The sequence below is a fragment of the Loxodonta africana genome, chromosome 1 (genome assembly GCF_030014295.1).
Source record: "Loxodonta africana isolate mLoxAfr1 chromosome 1, mLoxAfr1.hap2, whole genome shotgun sequence".
NCBI classification, from domain to species: Eukaryota; Metazoa; Chordata; class Mammalia; order Proboscidea; family Elephantidae; genus Loxodonta; species Loxodonta africana.
This window is the reverse complement of record NC_087342.1, coordinates 105,483,159-105,497,451: the sequence shown is the minus strand read 5'-3', so window position 1 is coordinate 105,497,451 and position 14,293 is coordinate 105,483,159. Positions and strand designations below refer to the sequence as shown.

General features: G+C 41.5%; 1 protein-coding gene across 2 annotated transcripts in view; it reads right to left on the bottom strand.

Moving 5' to 3' along the window:
* Nucleotides 1-14,293, bottom strand: part of BICRAL (BICRA like chromatin remodeling complex associated protein) — a 78,072-nt gene that overhangs the window by 62,827 nt on the left and 952 nt on the right. The gene's annotated exons all lie outside the window — the stretch shown is intronic.

Below are 14,293 nucleotides of genomic sequence, written 5' to 3'. Positions count from 1 at the left end.
AAGTTGAAGAAGATCACCCCACAAAATGCAGCTGGGGTAAGAAACCACTCTCATGGAGGAGGCTTCTTGACCTTTCTTGTGCCTTTTGGCAGTCTGGTGAAGGTCATGGATCCCTTCTCAGACTATTTCAAGATGCAAAATATACCTCAGATTTCACTAGAATACAGTTATAAAAATATAAAAAATATATAATTAGCTACATATGTGATTCTTCATAAATGCATTAAAATACAAAATTTGGTGGTAAGTCTGGTAATCACTCTCACTCTCATTCTGGAAGATGGTAATCTTTCAAGACACCTGCAAATGTAATGTGATATAAAAATATTTCTACTGGTGACAGAGGTCTGGGTACTGTTGACACTACTGTGGTTTGTGGCCTTCAGTCATAAATGCAGGAAATGATAAATTGCAGTTGCAGTCTAGTGAACATGAAGACAATCACTTTTGTATCCAAGTTCACAGAACTCCTCTTTCCCCAGTTTTATCCACAGACCCCTCAGGGGTCAAGTCCATGGAGCCCAAAAGAAGAACCTCGGTTTGCACTGCTGGGGTCAGGACATTTGTTCAACACATGAAATGAATAAACTCAACCCAGGAATAAACACAGAGATTCTAAACATCTGAATATAATTCATAAGATATTTTTCTAGTTGCTAAGCACACAATGGTCATTTCTACATACTGTCTTGATGTACTTTTTTGCAGTGCAAAGATGTTACATGCACAGGATAGTAGCAGCAAGCTATTGATTTTAACAGTGCAGAAAGGACACTTTCCAGTGTCACCAAAGTTAATCAATGAATTTCAAGAGTGAGAAAGGTCAAGTAAGCTAATTTTCCGTAAGCTCAGTAGTTGTTGTTAGTTGCCGTCCAGTTGATTTCAACACGTCAACCCCACATACGCAGAGTAAAACTGCTTCACAAGGTTTTGAAGGCTGTGACCTGTAGGAAACAGATCGCCAGGCCTGTCTTCAGAGGTGCCTCTGGGTGGGTTTGAACTACTGACCTTTTGGTTAATAAGTCGAGGGCTTAACCATTGTCACCAGCCAGGGACTCCCTAAGCTTTGCAGAGAACAATACAAATACATTTCATAATTTGGAACGCCCGAGATGGCAGTGGAAAAGCCCATAAAAGTTCTCAACCTTCGACCAGAGCTAGGTACAAAGGCAAATTTCACCTGATAAACATAGAACAGTCTTTTCTGGAAAGCCCAGCCAATGAAGACTCAACTTCTTCATTCTACTAAATGTGCAGACATTCAGAGTAAAAAATAGTCACATCCATCATGTACTTTTCCAGTTCTTACATGAATGCTTGGAATTGAATAGATGTCTAAAATAAAACCTTTTCCTAAGCTCACAACGTTAATACCTTGGAACATGTTTTTTGAGTCTTTTTCTTTAGGATGTTTTTATTTTGAAAGTGTTTTTACATTTAAACAGAATCAAAGTCCATATTCCTCATAGCAAGGTGCATATAAATTTTTGGAAAAGAGACTGACAATTTGTAAACTTTCACTAAAAGCACAATTAAAAAAAAAAGTCCATACTCCTTTTTTTTCCCCCCCCTATTTCCTAGCATTTTCTAAACCTGTATTCTGCAGAACACTGTTCAGTGGGACATTACATTTTGGAAGCTGGGTTAAAGTGACAACGGGTTTCTAACTGCTAAATTTTCTGTGCTAAAGTGGGAACATCCAAGAGGGAAATTGGTCCCATTTGATCTCTAAATGTCACCGGGAAAAGTGTGCATTATGACAACTAACAAATCTCATGGGGTGGTGGCCAGTTCCAGAAGGAAAAGAGCAGGGCTGTGACCCAGATCTGTCTTGCTTGAAAACACTTGGTTTTTTAATACATGAGGGAAAAGTTCAAATACTTCTGTCTTGCATTTAGTGCATCTGACAAACTGATCCCAATATCCCTTCTCAGACTTCCTTTTTTTCTCTCTCCTTTTTTGCAGACTTCTTACTCCATCCAAAGACGTTTCCTCAGTGTGTTTTTACCACCTAAATTCCTCCACTCATGCCATCTTCTTCTGCATGTCTTCTTCCAGTGTGTACATATCATCCACCTAGAGTGTGTGCTCCTATATCCATCTGCCAAGTGCTCTGTACATAATAAGCATTTAATAAACATTTTATGATAAAATATTAGTGCAGAGGCTTTTTCCATCAGAGTAGATAATTATGGTAAGGTTTTTTTTTTTTTTTTTTTTCAAAATAAGACATTTCATTTGGGAGGGAAACATTCAGGAAAGCAGTATGATTTAAGGAAAAATTAGAATATTTAATCATAAACAATCTTAGAAGGGTAGAAAATATTTTAAAAGGGTATATACATTACTCCTAATTCATATCATGCTCTGAAAAGAAAATATTTGCTTTGTGACTGTCACAGAATTTAGAGGAAATTCTGAAAATATTCTTGAGACTCAAGCTCAAGGTAACATTTTGGTGGTAGGGTAATTTTAAACACAGAACATATTTTAAATAATCCTTATGAGCAGGAGATTTATGTAACATATGACAAAAATAAAAGGTTAATGTCAAATAGGTTTTGTCACATTTTTAGATCTAATGATAGTAGAAAATTCTAGCTGTGGAATATCAAACTGTAATGCAGAAACGTGTTCTATAAAACAATTTATCTAAATTAATATTATATACATATTTAAACAAACAAAAAAATGATTCCAACTCATAGCAACCCAATAGGACAGGCTAGAACTGCCCCATAGGGCTTCCAAGGCTGTAATCACACAGAAGCAGACTGCCACATCTTTCTTCGGCAGAGATGCTGGTGGGTTCGAACCGCTCATCTTTCCATTAGCAGTCTAGTGCTTAACCACTGGGCAGCCAGGGCTCCTATACATATTTAGCGAACGAATGATTCATTCACATTAAGTCTTTGGCATATCTCTCTATATTAGTCATTTTGTACCTCATATCCAAAGTGCATATTTCTGAAAAACAATTTTAGACAACTTTCTAACATTAGGTGCAGATCTCTTCAGCCAGCTTGAGTACATGCATAGTTCTCTTTGTGAATGCATGGTGGGGGGAGGTCAGTAAAAAGACCATTGCATGACGCAGGGTAATTTCTTAATTGATTACATACCTGATTTAACCTTAAAATCTTAACTTGACAGTGCAAATGATAAAAGGATGTACAGTAATACATCGGTATCCATGAAATAGCATATATAAAAGATCGGCAATTTGCTCTGCTATGCATGAGGTGTTTTTTACTTGGTACAATGTCCGTGTTACATTTCAAGGTAAGCTAAGTTTCCCCACCCTCTTTTCAAACAACATTGGTTACCCAAATATCATTTTCCTTTTTAGTATTCTCTTTAGACACTAACTTTCCAAATCTTTTATCTATATCATAGATGCTGTAACAGAAAATAAATTGAGTGTATGATGTCATGTACAGTCAGACATTTAAAGTTTCGGGACAGAGTAGCAAACAGGAACAAATAAAATAGTTTTTTACAATTAACAAATAAAAAAGGCATCTTTAGGTCTACGAGCAGAAGCAGCCCCTAACACGTGCTTCATCTTTTAAGTGTGGTCACACCTAGAGAAAAGGGGCTGAGCCTCCCCAAATCCCTAAAATCCTATGATTCTCACAGATCCGGAGAATCAAGATGCAAACACGAAATAAGAATAAACTGACCTATTTCTAAATATAATTGTTTGTTGGCACCTCTAAGAAATCTCGGTGCTTTAAAAAATCTAAATATAGCATCATTCATTTATTTTAAATGCAAGAAAAAAACAAACACTTCCAAATCACACAACCAAAAACAACTTTTATTGAGACTATATTGGCATCTCCTGCCTGGTGGGGAGACGAGAGGTTGGAGGGGGTTAGAAGCTGGTGAAATGAACAGGAAAAGAGAGTGGAGGGAGACAGCAGGCTGTCTCATTAGGGGGAGAGTAATTGGGAGTGTGTAGCAAGGCATATATGGGTTTTTGTGTGAGACTGACTTCATTTGTAAACTTTCGCTTAAAGCACAATAAAAATTATTAAAAAAAACAAAACTTTTACTCAGTATTCAACTAAAAAAAAAATTTTTTTTTGTGGCTAACAGTCTTTATACACAGAGTTGCTTCTAAATTTCAAACATTTCTTTATATTTTTGAAATCTACCATTCTACTTCCCAGACTAAGTCTGTTTAAAGAACTGTAATTTGTTCTCAAACTTTCTTTGAAGTTAATTCTAACTTCACATATATTCAAAATATTTGTCAAGTACAAGTACAAAGCCTTTAAATTTAATCTCTCAAAATGGTACCCAGGTTTCTCCAGTTGTACTAATTATTGAGAACTGATTTTTGCAAACAGTAAATTACAAACTAGTGGGTTGTTTTATATTCCTAAAACTACCTTTGGTAAAAGGTGGACTCAACACTGGAAAATATTTTCTAAGGGTTGCTGAATACCAATTCTAAAATAAAATCTTAACCAAGCCACAAGGTTTATCTTTTTTCTATTATAATAAAAATTATTATAAAAATATATAAAATATAAAAATAACTTTTTAATTATAATAAAGATGTGCACATTGCATTGGGCAAATCTGCTGCAAAAGACCTCTTTAAAGTGTTAAAAAGCAAAAATGTCACTTTTAGGACTAAGGTGCGCCTGACCCAAGTCATGGTGTTCTCAATCGCCTCTTATGCATATGAAAGCTCGACAATGGGTAAGGAAGACCGAAGAATTGATGCCTTTGAATCGTGGTGTTGGTGAAGGATACTGAATGTACCATGGACTGACAGACTCAACGGCACTGGGTTTTTGGTTTTGACAGAAGAACGAACAAATTTGCCTTGGAAGAAGTACAGCCAGAATGCTCTGTACAAGTAAGGATGGCTAGACTTCATCTCACGTACTTTGGACATGTTATCTCAGGAGGGATCAGTCCCTGGAGAAGGGTATCGGGCTTGGTAGACAGTGAAAAAGAGGAAGACCCTCAATGAGATGGACTGACACAGTGGCTGAAACAATGGGCTCAACAATTGTGAGGATGGTGCAGGACTGGGCAGTGTTTTGTTCTGTTGTACCTAGGGTCGCTATGATTGGAACCGACTCACTCGAGGGCACCTAACAACAACATAATGAAAATGAAGGAATCACATCTGAAAGGCACTGCAGGTCAACTTTAATACATATACAAGCAGTCTCAATACTCCCTGGCTGGGTGCAAGATATTCAACATAACAAATGTGGAATTCTCTCCCATTAGATGCTTACTAGATTTTGAAATTCTTCATCTCCCCAAACTAGGCTCACCACTAATAAGTGGTGAGGAGGGTTGGCTCTCGTGCTGGGCAAGAAGGAAAACTCAACAGTTCTTGTAGCCTTGCGTGAAGAACTCACAAATTACCTCCCACAGTTCAGTGAGCAACACAGTGCTCAAGAGCTTGGGTCAGCCCGGAGAACACAAGAATCTACAGTTGAAACGTTTCAGGATCTTTTAGTACAGCTGCCTGTCAGGGCAAAACTTTCCTGTAAAGAGTCAAAAGGAAAATGGATTCTTTTTGACATGTTATTTTACTGGCCACAACTTAGTAAATATGTTTTACATTCATCCCATAATATGGCCTCTTTAAAAGAATGTTTAAGGAAAATCACACTTTGTGTAATTTTCTTCCCAAATCTGTACGATAATTACTGTGCTTACACTCCAAGCAAGGGAACAAGTTCTTGAGCTACACCATACAATGTTTAATTAAGGTGCTAAGTGTTCTCTCTTTTCCAATTATGACTTTTTAAAGTCAAAGATATGACTCAAAATCCCTGATTGCTAGCAAGCAGAGCTAAAATGAGTCCCATGTTTGACTCACCATATTACAAATAAAACCTTTTTGCAGATAATGCAAAAGGGGCAGAATAATTGCCTTGACCTAGAATTTGACTGTCACCATGTAAGAGATTGTTTTGTCTCCATTTTCATTTATCAATAAAAACACCAAAAAACTAAATCAAACTCATTGCTGTCAAGTTGATTCTGACTCATAATGACCCTATAGGATAGAACTGCCCCATAGAGTTTCCAAGGAGTGGCAGGTGGATTTGAACTGCTGCCCTTTTGGTGAGCAGCCTGAGTTCGTGACCACCGCACCCCCTATAAAAACACTACTTTCCCCTATTCCTCCTACTGTAACAAAGGTCATTAAATTTTAAGATTTCAAAATATCTAGCTACTAGGCAGTCATTTGTAAATAACATTTATACATGGGTTTACTGCCAGTGGCAAAATACATTATACGTGGATCTGCATCATATATTCAAATTTCAGCTCTGCCTCTTAGTAACATTAACCAACCTTGGGCAAATAACTTATCCTTTTTAAATGTTTCATTATCTGTAAAATGGAGATAAACCCTACCCTTCAGGGTTGTTGGGAGGATTTAATAATATCTGTAAAACGTCCACACAGGCTGAAACAATATAAAAGTTTAACAAATGTTATTTATTCTCCCCTTTCCCCCTCCCTCCCAATTTTCCTACTCGTGAAAATGCTTCAGTGGTAGGCCAGGACACAAAGTTTAATTTCTAGTGATACAAGGAAGCATCCTGGATTTGGGCTAAACTAAGTCATTTTCAGAAAGGCAATTTCTTTCACACCTTATTCCCTCACATTCTCACATTTAGGACTTTTACTTCAGGTAACATAACTGTCCAATGTGTTCGCAAGACAGAGAGCCAAAGAACCCACAAAACCAGAAAATGTTCAATTTCACAACTTTATTAAAAGGAAATTTATCATCAGGCAAATCACAATTTTATAAATTAACGTTCATTATTAGGATTAAGGGGAACCTGGGCATAGGAAGATTTGGTACAGTGAGGTTACAGTAGGAAAAAAGCAGTAAGTCAAATTCCCCAGGGCTCCTCCCTAGGACCTCCTTCTTCCACCTTCCCATACATCGTTATGTCGACGACCCCTGAGCACTCCAGAACTCTGCTCAACTGGCCAAGGCACCATCCCTCTCCACCCGCTTCCCCAGCAGAGCCATGTCCTGGGCTTCATCTCCTGGGCTTCATCTCCATTCTGTCAGGTTCCACTCACAGGGTTTCTACCTTAGGGCTTCCCTTTGTAGTTCACAGCTCTCCTATTTCTCCAGTTTTAACTACACCCCACCTTTCTGTCAGCACCATTACCCAGATATTTGCCACTCCCACCACAGAACATTAAGGAGCCCTGGTGGTGCAGTGGTTAAGCTCTCAGCTGCTCCTCGGGACACGGATGTGGCAGTCTGCTTCCGTCAGGATTACAGCCTTGGAAACTGTACAGATCAGTTCTACTCTGACCTATAGGGTGACTGTGAGTCGGAATTGCCTTGACGGCGACGGATCTGCTTTCGGTTTGACCCAAGAACATAATTCATGAGAGAGAATCATGCTGTACAGGTGGATCCAGTACAATATGTCATTCCCGTTGACATTCTTTTTACCCATTTCTTACCACATTGATACATCTCACAAATTACTCCTCACTCCTTCAAAACATTTTGCTCCTGCCCTTTACAGAGCCATTTTTTTGCAATGAAGACCACAAACATCTATTTTGAATCCCATTATCTACCCTACTCCCCTTTTCTCTAATTTCATTTTCTGTTACTTTTTCTGTAATCAACGTGGGGAACAGACGAACCTCAGGGAAAAAAAATGAATGACAGATTCAAAGAGGAGCATACAGGGGAAAGGGGGGAGGCAGGGGCAATGCTGCATAACTCCATTTGCTATTATTTGGATCTTTAGAAAATGGTTTCCCCAACACTCATTGCTCCCCACTCCAACCCCTGTAATCTGATTTCTTCTTTCACCACTCCAGTCTGGAATCTCAAATGCTAACAACAGCCACATCTCATGGATCCCTCTAATAGTATAAGTTATTGCTCACGGCTACCTACCTTCAAAAACTATGTTCCCTTTGGTTCCCATTATTCTACTCTACCTTGGTTCTCCATTAAGTATTCAGTCTGCAGTGCTTTACTCAGTGCCCAGCTTGTTTTAAATATTATGCTAAAAGCTTAAAACAAGTAAATCAGTGAACAAGGAAACAATAACGTAAGACTCCCAGGTCCCACTCTAGAGTCTCTAGAACAGGAATTAGGTTTCTATTGTCGTTAGCCGCTGTCGAGTCGATTCCAACTCATGGTGACTGCATGTGTACAGAGTAGAACTCCACAGGACATTCAAGGCTATGATCTTTCAAAAGTCGACTGGCAGGACTGTCTTCCGAGGCACCTCTGGGTGGGCTCAAACCATCCCCATTTCGGCTAGTAGTCGACAGCTTTACCTTTTGTGCCACCGAGGCATCTATAAAAACCCAAACCAAACCCACTGCCACCAAGCTGAATCCAACTCATAGCAACCCTATAGAACAGAGTAGAACTGCCCCATAGGGTTCCTAGGGCTGTCAATCTTTACCGAAGCAGACGGACACATCTTTCTCCTGCACAGTGGCTAGTGGGTTCAACTGCTGACCTTCTGGTTAGCAGCTGAGTGCTGTAACCACTGCGCCACCAGGGCTCCTCCTCAGGCATCTATAAACCTGTTGCTGACAGGTCAATTCCGATGCATACTATTAATCACACTTCAGTTTGGGACCACGGGAAGAGGGAATACTTTTTCTTTAGTCTTAATAATTTGAGATTTGATTTCTAAGGCAACTTTCTTCCAAAGAAAATCCAATACTGTGCATAGCAAATAGCCCAAGGCACTGTGCAAATAACATCTGTACCCGCCACAAAGGCCACTTCGGTTTCAAATGTTAAGTCATTTTTAACCAATAATGATGTTCACAGTTAAATTCATGTCCTCCACAGCTATCAGCTTCTCCTGCTTCCCCATCCCAGCTAACATTCCAAGGTGATTACAATCACACCGTTACAACCACCCTCAACTCCCTAGCTCCTCTCTTCCTCCATTGTGTCTTTGGGGCAAAACTCTAATCTTGGGTTAATCAATCACCTGTCTGCTCTTTGCTGCCCTTGTAACAGCAGAATCTTGATGGCAGGGGGACATCACACAACTAACTTGGCCGAGTGGTTTCATTTTAAATTCATGATCCCAAGCCTCAGCCAGACATTCAACAACGCTGGAGGTCGCCTGTCCAAAGTGAGGTGTCCTTCTCCTCAAACCACCCACCACCCCCCTCCTTCCTTAACTTTTAAGTTGCTGGCCTTGCCTCAGACTTCAGTGAGAAAACACAAGCCAATCAAAATGCAAAGCCCTATATTATAACCTCAATTCATAAACGTCCTTGCACTTGTACCCAAATCCGCTGCCTTCTCTCCTACAAGTCTTCCTGCTCCCACCCAAGACAAACTCTTCTGTGTTTTGGGTTCCTTCTCACCTTCTTAAGAATTCTCAATTGTCAAGAATTCTGCATTAGTCTCTCCTTCTTTACCAGATATTCTCAAGAGCCTACGAAAATAATCCACCTCCCACCATTAAAAAAAAAAAAGCTCTTCCTTGACCCATCTCTCTCTCCAACCACTGCTGTACCATTTCTCTTCCTTCCCTTCACAGCAAAACTTCTCCAGTAAGTTATCTACATGTATCTCACTTCCCATTCTCCCTTCAACACAATTTGATCTGGCTTCCGTTCTCACATGCAACAAACTGCTTGTCAAAATAGCCACCCCCTGTGTTGCCAAATCCAAATGAACATTATTCTCATTGACTGACTTCTCATTTGCAATTACAGAAGTGACCATTCCCTCTTTCTAGAAAAGGATAAAATAGTCAATCTCCCATTTTAATGATTGAGCCTTCTTAATCTCCTTTGCTAACTAACTTCTCCTGTGCCTAACCTTGAACCATTAGACGTGTTTTAGGCCTTGATCTTGAGGCCTCTATCATCACAAGTGATCTCAGCCAGTTCCACGACACACCATCTGCATGCTAGTCACTCCCAAACTTTATGTTCAGTTGAGAACACTCCTCTCAGCTCAACTTGAATATTCACTGCACACCTGAATTTCCACTCGCATGTCTCACAAGTATTATAAAAACATGACAGGTTCACATAAACTCTGGTCACCCACCCCTCCCACCTGTTCCTCTTAAGTCTTCCCCAATCAGGTTGCAAATGGCACCATCAGCCACCCACAGCTTAAGTCAGAAACCCAAAGGCATCCCTGATTCCTCCCTCCCTCCACATCCAAACCATTAAGTAAATTCTCCTGATTCCACCTGCAAAATATAACTAAGTCCACCACTTACTATTCTCCATCTCCACTGCCACTGCACTGTCCTAAGATTCCACTAACCTCAAATGACTACTTGTAATAGTCTTGTAACTGCCTCTCAGCTTCCTTTCTTGCTCCACACAGCAGCCAGTGATTGATAAAAAACATATCACTGCCTCACTGCCTTTAATTAAAACCCTTCAACAGCTTCTCATTGCCCTGAGAATGAAATCCAAAAATCCCCCATATGGCCTGAGATAAGAGGCTATGCACGATCTCTCTGATTTCATCTTATTCTAATGTCCCTTGCTCAAAGGAACCTTCTCTCTGTTCTAACACCCACACCTTTCCAGGCCTCCAAGTCTTTGCACTTGTTTCCAGGCTTGGAATGTCTCCTCAGCTTTTCACATGGCTAGCACAAACTCATGTTTCAAGTCTCAGCTCAAATGTCACCTCTTCAAAGAGACTGGACCCTTACTAGTCAAAGTAGTCTTCCCCCAACATACTCTTTTACAGCCACCAGTTTATTAACTTCCTGTAATTTATCTTAATCTGTAATTATCTTGACTCTTTATGTTTACTTATCTTTTGTTTTCCCCACTTTACTGTAAATTCCACAAGGGCAGGGATCTATCTTGCATTCCACTAAAAGCTACTTTAAAACAAAGAAGTTACTCTTCCCCTCCCAGCAAGTTTACTTCAGATTTCCCTTCCTTTCAAACTTTACTGGAAATCCTGGTGGCGTAGCGGTTAGGTGCTACGGCTGCTAACCAAAAGGTCGGCAGTTCAAATCCACCTAGGCGCTCTTTGGAAACTGTGGGGCAGTTCTACCCTGTCCTATAGGGTTGCTATGAGTAGGAATCGACTCTACGGCACTGGGTTTGTTTTTTTCTTTTTTTCAAGCTTTACTGGATTTTAGTCAAAGAGTATAGTTACTCTGACATTCACCATGAACAAGGGGAGAAAAACCACATGAGAAGTTAAAGAACGTAAGCTATCCCACTCACCTGCCCAGTGAGACTAGACATATACTACACACAGATAATCAACTGTTATTCCTTCCAAAATTTTCAAAGGTAGAAGAGAAATACGGACATACGCAAAGATGGTATAATCTTGACATCTGCATCAAAAATCAAAGTTCACCATTATATCTAGCAACCAGTAAATGTAATAGTGATTTGAGAGGAACACAGGAGAAGCACAAAATAACTAAAACACATGGTCCTCATGGCCCTTGCCCTAGAGAAGCCAACGATTTCATCACTGACTTGGTTCTCTCTCATTTTGGTCAGGTCAGCTATGCGTCAACTGCTCTGGATGCTTCTCCCTGACCTTCTGTGTCTTTATCCATACTTTGTTCTTACCGGGGCGCAATTCTATTTTTGTTACATAACTGTCCTGCTTAAACTAGATTGCTTGGATAAACCTAGAAGCTCGTATGTTACATAACTTCTCATTAGAATGAGAAACGATATATATTTTTTCAATGTAGTGGGATTTTAAAGTCTCAAAAATATCTAAGCCCTCTTTCTGTAAGAAAAGTTTCAATAATTTGATAAATGGCAGCTAAAAGGGGAAAAAATAAAAATGAGGTGAGCAATACAATTGTTCAAACTCAAAATGATATGGAACTCATTTCTCATGTTCCAGTTCCCATGAGGCAGCAATACAGTGATATTCTAAATGCTTGTCTGTGTCACACTGAAATAACCTAGAGTGTTGGAGAATAACATTGATTCCTAGATACGCGGATTTAGGAAGACATAGGGAGGCCATAATTTCAATACTGGAAGGGGCATTAAGAAGTTCGAAGTCTCAGTTAAAAATGAGATTGCCTAATATATTATTTACCACTGGGAAACCTCCAACAGGCCCTAGCAAATAACAGAGGAAATGTGATGTTACAATCTGTATTTAAAAACATCTCCCCCGTTGATTAGAATACTGAATCAGATTTGGAAGTGATAGATGGAGGGCCAAGAGCATGGCTTTTAGGATCCAAGGCCAACACTATCACTTAAAACCACAAGACCTCTCGGTTCACTATGAGTTAGAATTGACTTGAAGGCAACAAGTTTTTTGGTGTTGGTTGACTGGTGTATTATCTACAAACATCAATTCCTTCCCTGGTAAACAGATTTAAAAAAAAAAATCAATATTGCAGGGCTGACATGATAATTAAATGGAAATTATATACAGCCCCAAGCACAATTCCTAGCATACAGCTGGCGTGCAATACACGGTGGTGGTGGTGGCGGTGGTGTGAGTTGCCTTTGAGTCAATTCCGACTCATAAAGACCCCATGTGTGCATAGGGTTTTCAAGGCTGTGACTTTTTGGAAGCAGATTCCCAGGCTGGTCTTTCAAGGCACCTCTGCTTGGGTTCCAACTGCAAAGCTTTTGGCTAGTAGTCCCCTTGCACCACTCAGGGACTCCCAATATATGGAAGGTCTTATTAAAAGGTCTAAAACACTTCTGAACAAGGATACACTAGCAGCACCACTATGTTACTTCTATCCACATGAAATTAACTATTTCTATCTCTGTGGACTTCTACAGAGATCAGAACTATACAGATTTTTTTTTCTCCCCAAAATCATTGCACTAACAATTTAAAACACACACGCACCTCTAATATAAAGCTACTACAAGACACATGAATACTGGATGTTTTTAAGGTAACACTTTTACTAGTGAATCAGGTAACTGAGAACCCTCACATTAATGAGATGACCAAACCTCAGAGCAGCTTTTTTTGAAAAGGAAAGGGGTGGGGGGGGGGGAGTCTCCACGTGTTTTTTAAAGCTAGTTAAATTTTTCAGGGGCAAGATATGAGAAACTGTTAAAATTACTATCATTTGTAATAATAATATGAAAGCCCACAAAGAGAAATTTTGAATTACTGGGACCTATCACCTTTGTACAATTTGGTAACTAGGAAAAAGTCTCCAACAATTTGCTAAAAGTACAAAGAACTCAACTTAGAAAAGCAATATAGCAAAATTAATTTCCAATTTCATTAATTTCCCTCTCCATGGTTCTTCTACAATACGACCAACTCTAAAATTAAAAAAAAAAAAATCGAACGTTAAGTATCTAACAAGAAATATGTTATTAGAAGGCAGACAGATATCGCCCTCGACTCTTTTTTGCAATTTTGTAACCTGGTTTGACTCTAAATATTAACTGGAAAAGGATGCAGCAAAGGACACAATGCCTGCTCCCAGCCGGGCCAGGGGAGACGAAGCCGTCCAGTTTCAGGCCGTCGGAGAGAGATGGCCGGCACCTCTCACCTCTAGTTTTGACGCGGGCGTTGTAGGGTCAGGGAGGGAACCTACCAGCCCCGAAGCCCGACCCCTAGCACATTTCTGCCCTAAGAAACCAGTGGGAACGAGCAAGACGCCGGAGCCGGCCCCTCCCGCTCCGAGCCGGCCGCCCGATCTTTTGGGTCTGGGGGCGTGGGGAAGACGGCTTCGCGGTCCCCCACCCTCGGTGGCGCGACCCCGGCCCCATTTGCAGAATTCAGCACCCCGAGCATGGCTGGCTCCGTCTCGCCCCGGACACGGCAGCTCCCGGGCCGACGAAACCTCCACGAAGGGCGCCGCCCGCGCCGCGAGGGAAGATGGCGTCCGCGGAGCAACTGCGCCACCAGCCCTGGCGACAGGCCAGGCCCGGCGCCATCTTAGCGCCTTCCCCGCGCCCCTCGACGTCCCGCACTCGGGGCGACTCGGGGGGCGCGAACCGCCACGGGCCCGCGCATTCTCCGCCAAAAAAAGGGCCCCCCAGTCTCTCCTCTCCCGACGGCCGGGCGGGCGGGCGGGCGGCGCGGGCCCCTCAGGAGGCGCCTGGCAGGGACCGCGGATCCTCCGCGCGGCGCGGGGCTCGTCCGGGCCCGGCCGCGGGACCTCGGCGGAGCTCCTGGGCCCCGGGGAGAGGGCAGCCCTGCCGGCAGGTGCGCGCCGCCGGCGCCAGCCCCGGGCCGAGCTCTCCTCAGCGCGGCCGCCTGCAGAAGCCCCGGGAAGGCGGCGGCCCGGAGGGAAAACACAGCCCGTCCTCGCCGCCGCCGCCTCTCTCC